Here is a 17620-nt window from a genome sequence, read left to right on the forward strand (position 1 = left end):
TTTTATGTGTGCAAAAGGGGAAGTTCCAATGTGACTGTGTAATTATTTTTTTGTATAAAAAGATTATTTTTTTCTTAATTGAAAAAATAATCTTTTAAATCGCATTTAGAACTTTCTTCCTTTCTACTTTCTAATTTAATCGATATCTGAGATTTCTGTTTATCGAAAGATAGAATATTGTTCGTTATAGTTAACAAGAAACATCCTAACATAAATTGAGATCATTTGGAAATCTCAATTTGGGTAATTTAACTATATAATAGGAAAGGAACACCAACTAATAGGAAGTCTGGGTATTTATTAATATCATGCCAAATTTGAATGTTAATTTAGTATATATTCAACATCAAATTGATGACTACAAGTGTTATGAGCTAAACTTGGTGTATAATTCGTATGTAGCTTAAGCACATAACACTTGAAATCATCGAACCGTATGGCAATGTCCTTAAGGCTTTCCGGTACTTTTATTGAACTTGATGAGAAATGGTTAATTATGCGGGCAAGAACATTTCCTCAAAGTGGCCACATTTATGTACATCTCAAGACGACAATATACAAATCCCGATAAATAATTACGAAGTGTAAACAAGAACTGGGCAGATTATGGTTCAGGAACAAATCTGGGGTGTCATTATGTGTGCACGATGCCGGCAGACGAGCTTTGCAATTGCATTGTAAATAGACCCCGAATTCTCTCGGAATATCTCTTCCACTCTACGCTCCTACGTGGATGCTTTACATGCACATCGTATATGGATTTTGCAGTCGAACCTCGTCACCCCATACCCAACATTTTGGATTCACGCCAAGAACACGCCGTCGATATTAATCCGTTGAGGGATCAACACAAAGTGTGGGAAGATGTGTCTGAATGGGGGTATCTTGTTGGGACAACTGCTACCATGCCACTAGCCACGGAGGATTACATTACTACATCAACCTTATTACTGTATTCGAGAGGAGACGAGGATGTCACGGGGTGCCATTTGAGGTGGGATAGGGGGTGGATGCACCCGTGTCACGAGCCTCACCATGCAACCATATATGAAAGAGAAGTGACAGAGATTCGGTCCCATGCTCTCTCTGGCACTCATAGGGAGTTTGTCTCCGTCGGGAGACGGAAGTCCAGTTGAAAGGCACAGAAAATGAGTTCTGTCGAGAGTTAGATTGCACTTTTTTACCCCACATTTTCCCCCATCTACCGCGTTTTTTCTCACCGATTCCACCCACGCCTTCCTGTATACTCACAAACCCTATACGTAAGGGCAGCACGAGTGAAAGCAACTCCGGAAAAAAATGCAATTGTAACAAAAATTAATTATTATATTTCATCTCAGCACAGAGTGGACGTCAAAGTGAGATGAAGGTTGTTGAAATGAAAGATAATATGTGTCAAGAATCAGGATATAAGTAGAAAAATTTGTAATTACATATCGTAATTATATGGTAATAGTTTTTTTTTATATAAATAAAGTATTTTTTATAATTTATAACACCCAAAAATAAGTCGAAATACCAACAATTTGCATAATTAAACTAAAATTCTGTACCAAAGCTTTATTTTCACACCATTTCAATGATATAATACCTACATTTATATAGGTATGTACTGTTAATTGGTATGGAAAATCTTGAATAAACTCTACTCACTTCTTCTCTGAGTCAATTGACCCTAAAGGGTTATCAGACGTATTTGATTCTGTATTTAATTTTACAATAAACTTTGTTCGAATCATTTCTCTTGCTTGAGCTTTCCATAGGGCTTCTTCGTCATACATATTCCTTCTTGTGAGAAATTCCCACAGTAGTTTTCGGGATAAATCTGTTTGCATTTCATCTCCAGAACCCATTTTCCATGGAAGAAGATAGCCCATCAGTCACCACAAGCAAACTCCCCCATGTTATTTTATTTCATTTCGAGAATTGTAGTTAAAAGTTTTTCCTTCCTTCTACCCCTTCAACCCCAGGCTTTCCTCACAGCTTTTCCGCATTTTCCTTCATTCATTTTGAATAATTTACACACAGACATGACGAGGAAGTAATGAGGTAAATTACAACGCCGGACATACCTTTCCCTTTTTTTTGCAAATTTACCTGCATTTTCTGCTGACTGCAAAAAGTTACGGAGAAATACTTAGAACGACATGTAGGCGTGAAGAATGTATAACTTGCCTGCTAAGTTAAGTTCAACGTGGCAGGGAAAAAAACTGCAGGTATTATTTTAATAACTTCGAGAGGAATTGGTCACGAATATGTATGTATTATAAGTCAATCATAACGCGTCCAGTTATTAGAGTTGGTATACCACAACGCGGATGGGTCAGTCTATGCGTTGTAATTTAATTTGTGAGTAGTATTAGTAGGCAAGGTCGATTTTTTGTAAAATTTAGCAATTTGACAGATTAAAATGCTTATATCTTAAGTTCTAATAGACCTACAGAAATTTCTTGACTAGTTCTGGAAAGGTATTGAAATAAGCTATAATCTAACATATATTTCGATACATTTCAAGGTCACCTCCAGAACACAAAATGGCGGATTTTTGTTTCACCAAAACAGTATTTTGCACTTTTTGTCCTCAAGGAATGGTTCTAGAGGTTTCTGATGTTCCAGAAAGTTGTAGAGTTTTGTAAAACCTTCAATTTGATACTAAGATGAGCAAAATCGGTCAAGCCGTTCAAGAGATATGGCTCTTAGAACTTTTCAAATACAAGAATTTTTCAAATGGCCATATCTTCTAAACGGCGTCATAGATTTTCTTCATTTTCGGACTGGTGAAAGATATTGAGTCAGGCTACAACATATCAAAAATTCAAGGAAATCTATGATCGGAATTCGAAGATATTGCCCCTTAAAGTTAGGCAATTTTTGTTTTTGTTTTTAGCGCCTCTTGCGGATGTTTTTGAAACTTGAAATGTTCTAAACAGTTGTAGGGCTTCTCAATACCTTTCATTTGATACCAAGATGGTCAAAATCGGTCAAGCCGTTCTCGAGATATATCGAAAAAACACTTTTTGCTTTAGACCGCCATATTTGCTAAACGGCTTGACCGATTGTCAAGTATGAATTGTTGATGAAAATATCTCACTGAGCTCTACAACATAATAAAATTTCAGACCTCTAGCTATAAGGGAAGTGGTTGACGGTATTTCAAAATGGCGGACGGCGGCCATCTTGGATTTTGAAAATGCGAAAAAATGAAATTTTACACCCACATTTCTATAGAAAATTTCAAACCGGAAGTCTCTATCTGTTACTGTTCTCGAGTTATAAGGCAAAGTTTGGACCACCGGAAGGCCGGCCGGCAGGCCGGCCGGATCAAAAATTTTCCACCACCATTTTCGTAATGTGGGATGTCTAAAACGTGCTCATACCAAGTTTGAGCCCGATCTGAGGTGGTCGGTTTTTCAGACGATTACAATACTTGGTATGCCACGATTGTGGTATACCAACTAATAATAATCTTACATGTGAAAAAAATCTTTTAATTACAAAAACATATTTTTAAATTAGGCATAAATGGATGAGAGTCCAATTTCTCTTAGAAAATCAGCATTTTTATGGATAAAAATGCTCATATCTCAAGTTCTATTAGACTTACAGAAATTTCATGATTAGTTATGGAAAGGTATTGAAATAAGCTATAATCTGACATACATTTAGATACATTTCAAGGTCACCTCCAGAACACAAAATGGCGGATTTTTGTTCTACGAAAACAGTTTTTTGCACTTTTTGTCCTCAAGGAATGGTTTTAGAGGTTTCTGATGTTCCAGAAAGTTGTAGAGTTTTGCAAAACCTTTAATTTGATATCAAGTTGAGCAAAATCGGTCAAGCAGTTCAGGAGATATGACTCTAAGAACTTTTCAAATTCAAGAATTTTTCAAATGGCTATATCTTCTAAACGGCGACATAGAATTTCTTCATTTTCGGACTGATGAAAGATATTGAGTCAGGCTACAACATATCAAAATTTAAAGGAAAACGATAACAGATGTTGGGAGATATAGCCCCTTAAAGTTAGGCAATTTTTGTTTTTGTTTTTAGCGCCTCTTGCGGATGTTTTTGAAACTTCGAATGTTCTAGACAGTTGTAGGGCTTCTCAATACCTTTCATTTGATACCAAGATGGTCAAAATCGGTCAAGCTGTTCTCGAGTTATATCGAAAAAACACTTTTTGATTTAGGCCGCCATATTTGCTAAACCGCTTGACCGATTGTCAAGTATAAATTGTTGATGAAAACATCTCACTGAGCTCTACAACATACTAAAATTTCAGATCTCTAGCTGTAAGGGAAGTGGTTGACGGTGGTTCAAAATGGCGGACGGCGGCCATCTTGGATTTTGAAAATGCGAAAAAATGAAATTTTACACCCACATTTCTATAGAAAACTTCAAACCCGAAGTCTTTATCTGTTACCGTTCTCGAGCTATAATGCAAAATGTGGAGTCCTGCCCGGCAGGCCGGCCGGCCGGCAGGCCGGCAGGCCGGCAGGCCGGCCGGATCAAAAATTTTCCACCACCATTTTCGTAATGTGGGATGTCTAAAACGTGCTCATACCAAGTTTGAGCCCGATCTAATAGGGTCGGTTTTTCCGACGATTACAATACTTGGTATGCCACGATTGTGGTATACCAACTAATTGATGAGAAAATTTTCTGTCTCATGGAAGAAAACGATTAAGTAAATCCCTTAACAAACTACATATACAACCGTCAATATGGATGGGAACAAATATGAATGAGACATATTGCATATTGAAATATGCAAAGCTATGAGAATGTCAAATAAAACCAATATAAATTGGTATGTTAACTACATGTTCTCATCATACATGATTTTCCTCTTGGCAAGTGTAAATAACCGCACAATTAAGTACGGCATGAGTAGAGGATGTGGGATCGGTATGATGAAAATTGTGAGAAGACATTCTCCTCCTGTGAGAATTTCATGTAATATACGTTACATTTTCCAAATAAGGTACATCCTTTAGAGGATACATCACGACAATGGAGCACTGGGGGTTTTCCGCATAACACGCAAGACATCACACACAGTGCATAATTTCAATAACATACAATGGTAGTCAGCTTCCTCTTGTCTCAACATAATATTTCCACATCAATTAGTATGAAGGAATTCCAAAGAAAAGTTCCTGAAATTACAAGAAGTAATTTTTCTTTCAATACCTCTTCACTCTGTGGTCAAGAAATCTGTTGTAATGTTCTTGCAATTAGCTGTTTTCTTATCTACTGTAATTGCAGCATTTCCCAACTTATGGTGCACCCCCGCAGTGCCAAGGAGAATAAACCAAAAAATGTTACGTATATTTGAGTAAGTCGAAGTTGCAACACGCCCTTCTGGTTTACTCTGCACTTTTCACGAAAATTTAACCACAATTAATCTTGAAGTGTGGGAGAGAGAGAAAAAGGTGGTGGAGTGTGTACTTTTTCAATCATTTCAAGTTTTCCAACCATGCTTTTTCCTTGGAAAATCCATTCTGAAGTGCACTATTTGTGCAGCACACACACTTTTTTTTTTCATAGTACATTTAGCATCGCTGATGATTCGCGAAAACTGTTGGTGCACTTTTTAAATTAAATCATAAAGTTCAGACCAAACAGAAGGGCTTGATTTTCATGTTTTTTTTCCTCTATCTCTCTTGGTTGTTATATTCATATCCACATTTGAGTGTTGAATGGAAAAGGGTGTGGATACACATAACTGTGTGAGGGTGCTAAAACCATTTGATCACTACCATGGTGAACAATAAATATACTCAAGAGGCACTATATCATAGATAGAATATTATGTGTTCTTGTCTCCCCATTCATCCAGAAGGCAAACAGATTTTCCCTTCACATAATGTAATTATTAATGCACTACTAGGGAGCTTAGAACGCACTACAGATGATGTGGATAATCAAGAGATAAACTATATGCAATATGCAAATATAAGGAGAAGCTTTCTTAGGATAACGTATGCCTTGCATCTTGGAATAAAAATTAGGTAGTGGAAAATTAGGGCGGGTCAGTTTACACATATTTCCCAACAATATAGAGAATAGTGGTCTGAGATAAAGTTGTAGGGCAGAAAATTTTCTGTAAGAATGACCCATTATTGTAGAAATTTTTTGCTTTTGGGTCTTTTGGGTAATGCTGAAGATAAGGATTTATGCAAATTGACTTTTTAGACCCGCCCATCCCTATAGTCTTTGCTTAAAAATAAAGGAACTTCCTATAGGGAGCTTATTTAGAGTTTTTGAGCTTATTTTGAGCTTAGTTTTAATGCTGATTAAAATGGGAAAAAATCAAATGTTCATAATGTTAATTGCCAAAAAAAACATCTTGATCCTATCATTATCACCACAGATTTTATATGTTTTTGCGCATTTAAATCACATAAACCGTAATGCATAATGCTCCCAATCTATGCTCAATCCAGCATCACTTGTATATCTGCATTTTGTTCGATATATAGACTAAATTTTCATATTGGAATATGATTAATAGCTTTATTTTGATTATTCCATCCGAAATATGTATTAGTGCATGTAGATAAAACAGTGTGTAATAAACATTAATAAATCACTATATTACACATACTTACAATTTGATGATCAATTTATTTTAAAATATATTGTTGCTTTATTCGCAATTTATTATATTTGATTTGGTTTATACAAGCAATTAATCCAATAATAACTAATGAACAATTTCTAATCTCAACGGTATTGGATTTTCCTGCCTCTGATTAAATGTATTGCCACGAGGCATAATTTTGTAAATTGTATTCAATGATTCTCTCTGCCATTGTTATGCGGGGGTGCTTTGAAAATCACATACATAAAAGCATTTTCGCGGGGTATTAATTAAAATTTATTTTGACTAGTGCTCGTTTTAAGCATAAGCATTATTTTAAATTACTTTTCAAGATAAAAAAAAATATTTTTTGAAAAAAAAATTGGCAATTTCTGCAATTGAAGCCTTCAACAATGTTAGATAATTTCGTGAGCAAAAAACAGTTGTTTCAAAAAAGAGCGTACATAGTCAACTATGTAGGTATGTTAGTGTTTTATTCACAAAAAATGCAGCATAGCAAATAATCTGAAATTTTTACGATTATTCCTGTTGATTAAAATCGGTCATGAATTGTAACGAATCAAAATACTGAGGTTAATTTTATGAATTTATTTAGGTAAAATTTTACTAATAATTAGATGATATTTAGAAAAATCTATATCCTCTTTTAATGCTTGAAATTCATGATCGCTTAAAGGATAAAAATAGCTGAATTAATCTTAAAGATTCTTTTGACGAAAATTTCAGTGCCTGAAGATGATAAAAAATTGAATCAAATCGTCGCTAGTGTAAAAGTTTTCCTCTTTATTTTCTCAGCTGTTCTTTTCATTTAAATCCCTTTTTAACAAATCAACTGATTAATTTTACAACTGCACAATTTGAAATATATTTTCATTGCTTCCACGGAGCGAAGAATGTAAATTGAAAATGCAATGTTTACACTACTTATCAAACCGCTTATTAAACAAATAGTCGAAGGTTTAATTCTTCCTTTGAATGCGATTTCAGTGTGCCTTTCAGTATACCAAAGAAAATTCAATGTTAATTAAATTTTATTCACAGCTATTCTCCCCGCTTCTGAGCCCTTCTGTGATTACACACAATTTCATTTTGTATAGTTGCAAAACACAAGAGCGGTGCATTTACTTTCCATCGACCTCCTGACCATCTTATACCTCACTACCCTCTCTCACTCCTAGTAATCTTATTTATTCACAGAGCAATGCTCAAGAGAGACAATTCTTCATATTTGATGATGCTTAAGTGGTGGCAACGAGGGAGACGTTGCTTGTCCGATTGCATAAATAAGTAAGATACCTATCCTATTGAAGTATTTAATTTTATGTATATTTTAAAAATATATATGTAGATCATTGTTGTAAAATCATCATGAAAGAGAATTAAGTATTTATTCTACTTCACCTTTCATTGAATTTCTCTTTCGCTAAATTGAATTTAATAACAATATTTAGCTGTGACTTTGATGAGTCATCATTTCGTCTTTGACTACCCATATACCTATGAAATAAAATTTCACTACATATTCTGTGTAGTAGGTATATAATAGGGTATTACATATGTATATAGGGGTATACACATTCTCCGGCACATGGCGGATATATGATTATATGTATGTTTGAAAAGGAAAATTGCCAACTTTTACAACAAACAGAAGAGTATACAAAGCACAACTTTCCATGTGGGACAAGTGCCAAAAACTTTTCATAAATGATGTAATTCGATACTCCTTTAAGATATAAAGTGCATATTCTACTGTAATATTTTATCTGCATTTTTTTTTGTTTTAATATTTTCATTTTTCTAAGGCAACGCCTCTATTATTGCTCTGACCCAACGTTTTGTTGTTTTATTTAAGAAAAAAATTAAGCATAATATCATATTTCGTAATTCTGTTAGACTGTGTGAAAGCATATAAAATAGAAACAAATTCTAAGGGCTGTTTCCCTTGACTATATATAGTTCTTAGATAAATTTTACGATATATGTATAAGAGAAACTAGCCCATCCTGTTATTTTTGCTATGTATTATTTGGAGCCACATCAGATACTTTTTCCAGCACGATTGAATGGAAACACAGCTAACAGACGACCTTATATTCTTTTGGATCTATTGTTTTGTTTTCTTTCTTATTTTATGATACTCCTCCACATAATTGGATAGGTATGTAATGTGTTAGTTCGTCATTTTGTTCCTTTAATTCTGACCTCGAAATCTAATATTTTTGCACCGGGAAAAGCTCAAGGTTTTTTGTCAATCAGATTAAGTCGTTACGTTCAAAAAGCTTTTTTTCAATAAAGAAAATAAAATAAATTTTCACAAAATAATATTTATTCTTTCAATATGTAAAGGTATTCCTAATATTAAGTTTATGAACTTGCGACGGTATTTAGTAAATAACCTTAAAAAAAAAATAAAAGAAAATGATTCTCAACTATTTAAGCATCTGCCAAGTGCGACAGAACTTCCGCAGGAGACATTGTGAAGGAGAAGCAGATTCATAAATTCATGCAATAGTTTTCATGGGGGAAGACAGAAAAGTTTCCCCGTTTTTCCTTGTTTTCCTTCCACGGTGTGTATTGACTGATTGTGGTAAATACACTTTGGTTTGTGTATACCACAGAGAAAATTTCAAAATGCAACAATAGCATCGAAAACACCACAAAAGGAGATTCCAAGTGATTGGGGGAAGCTCATAAAAAAACTTCATTGCTTGGTGCAAAGGAGGGTATGAGGTAAAAAGACAAATAAGTTGGGGAATTGAGTGAAAAACAACATTTAGAAACTTATCAGCGATATGTTTGCATAAGAAGATTGAAGGATTTGCAATCACAAACGCAACGTAGAAAAAACGCAGTTGAAGATTTTATTTTTCATTTTTTTTTTTCGAAGAATTATTTTTCACATTTTTCTGAAGGAAGAAATTGCGTGATTGATTTTTGTTCGATTTATAAAAGAAAAAGACCCCCAGACAAACGGGAATAGAGGGCTAGAATATCTATATAATAAAGAAAGGTCTGTTTGTTGGTAATCAGTCGTGTTCGGCTATACAAATCTACACCGTTTGACCGATCGCGATGAAATTTGGTACAGAGGCTCCTTATAACAGGCGGTTTCGAGTGGCCGTATCCATTTTCCCCCCGAAGCCCCCCTTCAGGTAGCCCCCATATAACTCTCATGCTTTTTTTGCGAATTTTTGAATTTGACGCCGGAAATGTTGTATGAAAATGATTTCTTCGCTTTGCAAATTTTTCTTTTGAGATTGATGAGTGTGCCCAATCATACTTATAAATCATCACAATTTTTTCTCTCTAAAATTTGCGCGAAGCGCAAAACCCCCCGCGAAGCGGGGCGAGGAAAATTGGAGCGAAGCGACAATTTACCTCGTTTATGAATATAAATTTATATTCATAAGGATGTAGGACTTGTAATTTAAACTGATGATTTCTTGTATGCCGTACAATAATAAATTTAATCGACAGAGAAAGCCCTTCTAGCAAGGAAAATATCGTGGATTCAAACATCAAATTTTTGGTATAAAAAATATTAACATTTAAAAGAAATAGAACTTCCTCATCACACCTATATTTCTAATGACTTTCCTCTAGAAAAAATAGTAATAAATTGTCCATCCCCATTTAGAAAATTCAAACAAACAAAATAAACACGCTCGATATATTTCCGCTTCCGAAGCACCTCTAACCTGAATGTTAGAGCTAAGTGGTGGCAGATAGGAAGAAAGACAAAAAATTGTAAAAAAAAAAAAATCCTAGTGCATACAAATTTCATGGACTGTGTTTGATAGCGCGGTAGCTACGGGAAGGACGTATTTCCGGAAAAATTTCAATTACGTCGTCATGAAGTTCATTTCCTTAAGAAAGACACCACAGTCTACCAATTTAATATTAAAATTCATAAAGTGCCTGCCACTATTTAAGCAACAAATACTCCCCGCTATGCATTTTATTTCCAACAATTACGTAAGAGCGGTCACATCTTTTCGTCTCTCTAAACTGTGGCGGAAAAATACTCGTCTGAATGTGGAAGACAACTCTGTGTGACTCTTGTGCAAAGTGAATTTATTAACATTTTTCCTCGACGCTAACCCCCACCACCCTTCTGGCTCTGCTTCTGGTGCATACAACATATAAGGGTGTGAGTGGTTTGTATGCCAACCCTGTGATTACATATGTAGATGTACATCTGCGTTTTACCACCTTTTGCTTGCGCATTTTGTATGAAATTCTACAATTTTTCCTCAATGTCTCTCTCTTGCAGCCCCTCACTGCTACCCCAAGCATGAAAAACTTACCGCAGGGAATTGAAGAAAAAAAGAAGAAATTTGCACAAGGAGACCCAGAGGATCTTTTTGTTCTGCACCACTCTGTCACTAAGTACTCAAGGATCGTCCCCAGTTTATTTTTCACTCAAACAAACACCTGTAGCGGTATTGCTGCTTTCAAGATTTTTTTTTTTTGAAAATTAAAATTTGACTCTAAGAAATCCTAAATTGAATTTAGAACTAAATTTTGGAATAAGTCTAGTTATTAGATATTTTATTATTAAGAAAGTCAATCATAACGCGTCGTTATTAGAGTTGGTATACCACAACGCGGATGGGTCAGTCTATGCGTTGTAATTTAATTTGTGAGTAATATTAGTAGGCAAAGTCGATTTTTTGTAAAATTTAGCAATTTGACAGATTAAAATGCTTATATCTTAAGTTCTATTAGACCTACAGAAATTTCTTGACTAGTTCTGGAAAGGTATTGAAATAAGCTATAAGCTGACATATATTTCGATACATTTCAAGGTCACCTCCAGAACACAAAATTGCGGATTTATGTTCTACCAAAACAGTTTTTTGCACTTTTCGTCCTGAAAGAATGATTCTAGAGGTTTCTGATGTTCTAGAAATATGTAGATAATTGCAAAACCTTTAATTTGATACTAAGTTGAGTCAAATCGGAGAAGCGGTTCAAGAGATATGGCTCTTAGAACTTTTCAAATTCAAGAATTTTTCAAATGGCTATATCTTCTAAACGGCGACATAGAATTTCTTCATTTTTGGACTGATGAAAGATATTGAGTCAGGCTACAATATATCAAAATTTAAAGGAAAACGATAACAGATGTTGGGAGATATAGCCCCTTAAAGTTAGGCAATTTTTGTTTTTGTTTTTAGCGCCTCTTGCGGATGTTTTTGAAACTTGAAATGTTCTAGACAGTTGTAGGGCTTCTCAATACCTTTCATTTGATACCAAGATGGTCAAAATCGATCAAGCCGTTCTTGAGATATATCGAAAAAACACTTTTTGCTTTAGGCCGCCATATTTTCTAAACCGCTTGACCGATTTTCAAGTATGAATTATCGATGAAAATGTCTCACTGAGCTCTACAACATACTAAAATTTCAGATCTCTAGCTATAAGAGAAGTGGTTGACGCTATTTCAAAATGGCGGATGGCGGCCATCTTGGATTTTGAAAATGCGAAAAAATGAAATTTTACACCCACATTTCTATAGAAAACTTCAAACCCGAAGTCTCTATCTATTGCCGTTCTCGAGATATAAGGCAAAGTTTGGACCACCGGCCGGCAGGCCGGCCGGATCAAAAATTTTCCACCACCATTTTCGTAATGTGGGATGTCCAAAATGTGCTCATACCAAGTTTGAGCCCGATCCGAGGTGGTCGGTTTTTCCGACGATTACAATACTTGGTATGCCACGATTGTGGTATACCAACTAATATTTGGATATTTTTTAAATATTATATGAAGCAAATAAAATGTTAGAATCCATGAGAAAAAAAATCTTCTTGCTGAATATATTTGATGCTAAATATGTGAGGAAAACCTCTATCTTGCTATGTAATTAAGTATTAAATCATTCTACTTAAAATCAATAAGAAAATAAATTATTTTTCCAGATAAAATTGCATTTTCCTTAATGTTAATATCTTTGAAAACAAATATATTTCCTTAAATCTATCTGCTATTTATTAGGCAAGATTATCTTAAAATTCTCAAAAATATAGTTATGCTTGACAGTTTTTTTTTTAATTTTTCTATGAATTAGTTGGTTTTCCTTTTAGAAAAAATCTGAAGCATAAATCTCCTGTGATACAAACATACCTACACTGTTTTTCGTCTCTTAAATCCATTAAAATTCCAAAAATATATAGAGTTGAGTAATTAAATCAAAATTTAATACCATTATTTCAGTTATGTAGCTTGTAAAACCAAAAAACCCTTTAGTACACACAAGTCAAGCAGATAAGGGTGTTAAACGCAAATATGGTTTTGAGGCGTGACCATGGGTGAAAGGGTAGAAGATTGGAATCCACACAGTGATAATTTGTTTGGTAAATTATGTAAATTCGCGCCAGTGAGAGAGCTTTCAGGATGGTGAGGCTGGAAGAAAGTCATTTGAGCAATATGTTGCAATAGCGTGGACTGGGTTGCTGCACGCAATTGATGCAAAAACAACTCTATTTAGTAACCATTTATTGCCTTTCTATGGTGCAAGTTCCACATAACAATTAGTACCAACTGTTTGACCACACTAAATGTGTGCGAATATGGCACTTTCCCTACACCAAAACCAATCAATTAATACGTGGAAAACTAAAACTATAGCCCATCCATTTAAATAAATGGCTTCCAATATATTACACCGGAAAGTTCATAAAATTTCCCCAAATTATTATCTAAACAGTTGCCGAATAATTATTCACTCTCTCAACAAGATTTATATCCAACTGCTTAATAAATATACAACAAAATTATGCCATTTTTTCCCCACTTTTATGGGGTTTATACCTTGTTAAAATATATAGTTGTGGTTTCACAACTACATTTTATACAAAAATTTCAATAGTTCACTCCGTTTCTCTGCAAAAAAAAGAGAGCAACACATTCAAACTCAAAAAGCGTGCCAAGTGTCTGTGGAACTTTTTTTTCTTTCACCAAACTTCACTACTACATCATCTCTCGATTCTTAACTTTATGCTGTAAATACAAGAAGTCTGCAGAAAGACAACATGCAAGGGATAGTTTAAGTTTTTCTTCTCTCTTGTGGCCACGAAATGCTTCGCAAATCGAATGTAACTTTTGAGCTAATTTAATCAGTATAAGAAAAGAATTAAAAAAACGAAATTAAAAACACAGACGCGAGTGTTGAAAGAAGAAGAAAAAAACCATTTTCAGCTGAATCATTAAGAAAATTTTTCTCAAAACTTTTCCATCAAAAGTCCAACAAAGAAGGTTGAAAAAAAAACACTTCTTGCTAACTGTTTAACACAACATCTTATAAATTATACAAAAAAAACTTTGATAAAATTGTGACTCGTGTCCACAGAAAGATTCTAGAATTTTAATTTTGCTGTGGAATACATTAAGTATCGAGTTCTATTTTAACCCGGATACACCCAGCACTCTTTTAACTTTTTTTATGATTTGAAAGTCAATTCGCAACTATTATTTCTGAAAATCCATAAACAGCTAACCCTTACTTTCACTATGTATTTGTTCAACTTTTCAACAAAAGAAAAGTTTAGTTTTTCATGTAATCAATTCATTCTTGCCAAGCATTGTAATACAATGGACATATCCGGGTTAATAACTTTGTGTTGTTTATAAAAGAAAATCTTCTACTATTTGCCGGAAACACACAGAATTCTTTCTTCTTCCTTAACTCCTCTACTTACGTCAAGAAGCGTTTGTTACAATCATTAAATTTTTGTGAAATATGTAGCTGCCTCAAGAATTTTTTTTTAATAATATTTCTTCCGTTTAATAAAATTCTTATATAAGAACTTTTCGCTTTTATTCGTTATCTCTTATTGATCTTATATCTATAGTTTAATAAGTTCTAAACCTTATTCTTTAACGAAATTCTGTCGATTTTAGCCAAAACTAAAAAAAATGATGAATTTTTTATGCTCAATTCTTGGGTTCCTCCGGTGCAAATCCACTTCCTGGATTTTAGGGAAAAACTATGTATCCCTACCTTTAGGTGATGATTAATTTAAGAAGGAAGGGACTTTTATTATTAATGATCGAAAAAGGCCACACAAGCATAATAAAACATGCAATATATAGACAAATGAAGTTTAATTTGCGGTTTTTACAATCATTTGACTACTTTTAATCTGACTGGATGAATTTTCCAAACAAATTATTCCGTAATTAGGGATTTATTGATTTATGCCGGAATTGTATGAGTTGTGAAAATAATATACATTCTATCACTTCGGATTTTATTCCGAGTGTTCTCGTGTTGTGAAATAATTTTCACATGAAAATTCATTTTACAATTTATCAAAACGGTTTTGACAATCATATTTAGGGCATATAAATATTTTTTTAATTAGAAATATTTGTTTTTGAAACATTTAAGGTCTTCGGTTAACTGAAATTTAAACATTTGTATAAAAGATACTAAATTTAAGAAGATAGATAAAACCCACAGGATGTATAAACTGTAGGAATCTCAGATTTATAATTTCCCTTAATTTCCCAATTTATAAAGTTTTAAATTCCACAAAGACTATTCCAAAGAATATACCCTGTAATTAAATAAATCTTCTGCGACAGTAATCTGGAAGCGTATGCTTTTAATGTAAAAAGGGTTAAAGGAATCGTATATGGTTCGGTGATTTTTCAAATCTCTTCTACTGAATATATGTAATAGTATGTGGCAAAAGGGATGGTGAAAAGCCAAAAGTATCGCGAGATGTCTCATTTGATGTTAATAGTTATTTTAAGAGTAAATTTTATTTGCCGTACAATTAAAAGAATGTTTTAATAAATTAAGTTTTTAAAACAGGAATTAGAAAAAAAATATTTTTTCAATATATTTTTACGTCGATCTAAAATATATTTCGGAAAATAAAGAATCACATGACTGAAAGAAATTCTGAATAAGTCTCGACTTAATAGAGTTGAAAGCTGACTGGGAAAATTTCTATATATTGTCTATAAATAATTTCTTTTCAACCCCGAAACTCCCTGAAAACTCTGAAGCATCCCAAAAATTTATATTTAAATGTCACTAAAAAGGGGAAAAAAGGAATTCAATCGATGTGTAAAATTTCTTTTTGTTTTACTTTGGCGTCTCCGTTGGTTCTCTTATTTTTTGTTCCTCTTTGTTGTTGTATTTTTCTTTAGAAAGTTAATCCAGCATTTGAGTTGATTGTTATATGGGAATTGTATAAAAAGAAATCTCTTTTGCTCTTCTGCAAGTTTTGTGTCTGTCACTAAGCGCGAAGAGAAATTTCAATTCTATATTATATACATTTATACGTATATAGGAAGCTTGCAGCAAAAGCTTTATATTCTTTTGAGAGAATTTTAAATCAACATACGTCCTATAATTTGAAGTTAGTAGTGGGGATGTATTTTTGGATCAAATGGGGATCTTTTGTCATTGAATATGAAAATTTATACATCATAATAAGGGGGTGCGAATGGGATTTGAGTAGTGGAGTTTTCCGCAGGAAAATTCAACAGCATTATTGTGGTGGGTATATAGGGGAGATAGAGATGTGGAATTACGTATTCATGAGGATGACGTTGCGATGGGATTAGGTGTAATTGGAAAAATAGAGATAATTCCATCCATTTTGTTGCATCGCATATTAGTAGTAGAAATATTATTTATCTTCCTAGATTAGAACTTAAACTACTCAAAACCGCTCCACTGGAAACAGTATGCAATTTCACATGACTCAACAATCAATAAATCCTCATGTAAAATACACACGAGGTATACGCATTAAGCTTATAACACGAGCAAATTCATTGCACACATTTTGCTTTGACTGTAAATTGGGTAAAATAATTCTCTTACCTTTTGTTATATAGGCTGACTCTTTGGATGTGTTGTATGCAAATTTCACTTTGAATCACACACCCGGTGAGGATGAGCGATTTGCGAAAATACTGTCTATATTAATGCTTGCGATGTGCCAAAACAAATCGAAGAGTTTACGTACCACAACTCACTTATGCCACACCATGAAACTATATATCTCTCTCGGTGAAATTCAGCACGAAAAAATATCACTCCCAAGTGGGAGAAAACTCGCAAAGTGTCTTGTTTGTTTTGTTCAAGAGGTGAATTTTCCTTGAAACCGGTACGTTACATAACACGAGGGCCCAATGCATTTGATGGTGAATGTTCTACCATTGAAGTGTTCTCGCCCTTTAAAAGTACCTACCTACTTTATATTTGTGTGGCCAACTCCCACTCTTCACACCCCAAAAATTTAGCTTCTCAGACTAAGATGCTACATACAAGTTTAATCTTCCATCCGGAAGAAGTAAAATCACGAAAAAGAATTAATTTACGCCACTCGTGATACGTGTAGAAGAGAGAGAGAAAAATCCACGAAGGTAAAATTTTTATAAAAGAAATTTCTATTGGAAAAGTCAAAGCAGAAAAATCCCCTTTTTATGTGAAATTGTGAAATGACTGTGAACTGTGCTATAGCGGAATTAACGTTCAATAGGTATTCAACTTCCTCAATAAATATGGATGTTGGAAAAATACAAATTTCTCTCTTTTCACTCTGAAGGTGATCTCGGAGAGCTTTTGTGTCCTCACCGTCAGAGATGTCGCGTTGTACTGAAAACAACATTACTGACTCTGTTTCCAACCCGATGATGATTTCCCAAATGTTATTATCGAATGCCACTGGGGATGCATGTGTATTGGTGGAATGCATGGAACATCCACCCTTTTTGCTACCCCTTCAGTGTACAGTACACCCCCAGTACCCCGCAAATACCCGCATTGCCCATGTATTTACATGCACAAGTGGAGGTTTTCTCCGTCCGATTGTGCAAAAGCACATCGTCAAGTGGGAGAAACCAACGCTATGGAATGCACACATAGTGGAGCTTATTCCATTTTCCACATACATGCACCTTACTATATATACGGGACCTTCAAATGAGCATATAGAGGATACGCGGGTTACACCCAAGGTTGAAATGTTTTCCCATCTAACA

General features: G+C 34.1%; 1 protein-coding gene across 5 annotated transcripts in view; it reads right to left on the reverse strand.

The window, feature by feature from the left end:
- LOC129787249 (sex determination protein fruitless) overlaps positions 1-17237 on the reverse strand; it is a 112043-nt gene extending 94806 nt beyond the window's left edge. For all 5 annotated transcript variants that reach the window (XM_055822685.1, XM_055822689.1, XM_055822684.1 and 2 more), the window contains exon 1: positions 16458-17237. The gene's annotated coding sequence lies outside the window, so the exon portion shown is untranslated. The remainder of the gene's footprint in view (positions 1-16457) is intronic.
- Between the last annotated feature and the right edge of the window lie 383 nt (positions 17238-17620).

Source organism: Lutzomyia longipalpis, chromosome 1, assembly GCF_024334085.1.
Source record: "Lutzomyia longipalpis isolate SR_M1_2022 chromosome 1, ASM2433408v1".
Classification (NCBI taxonomy): domain Eukaryota; kingdom Metazoa; phylum Arthropoda; class Insecta; order Diptera; family Psychodidae; genus Lutzomyia; species Lutzomyia longipalpis.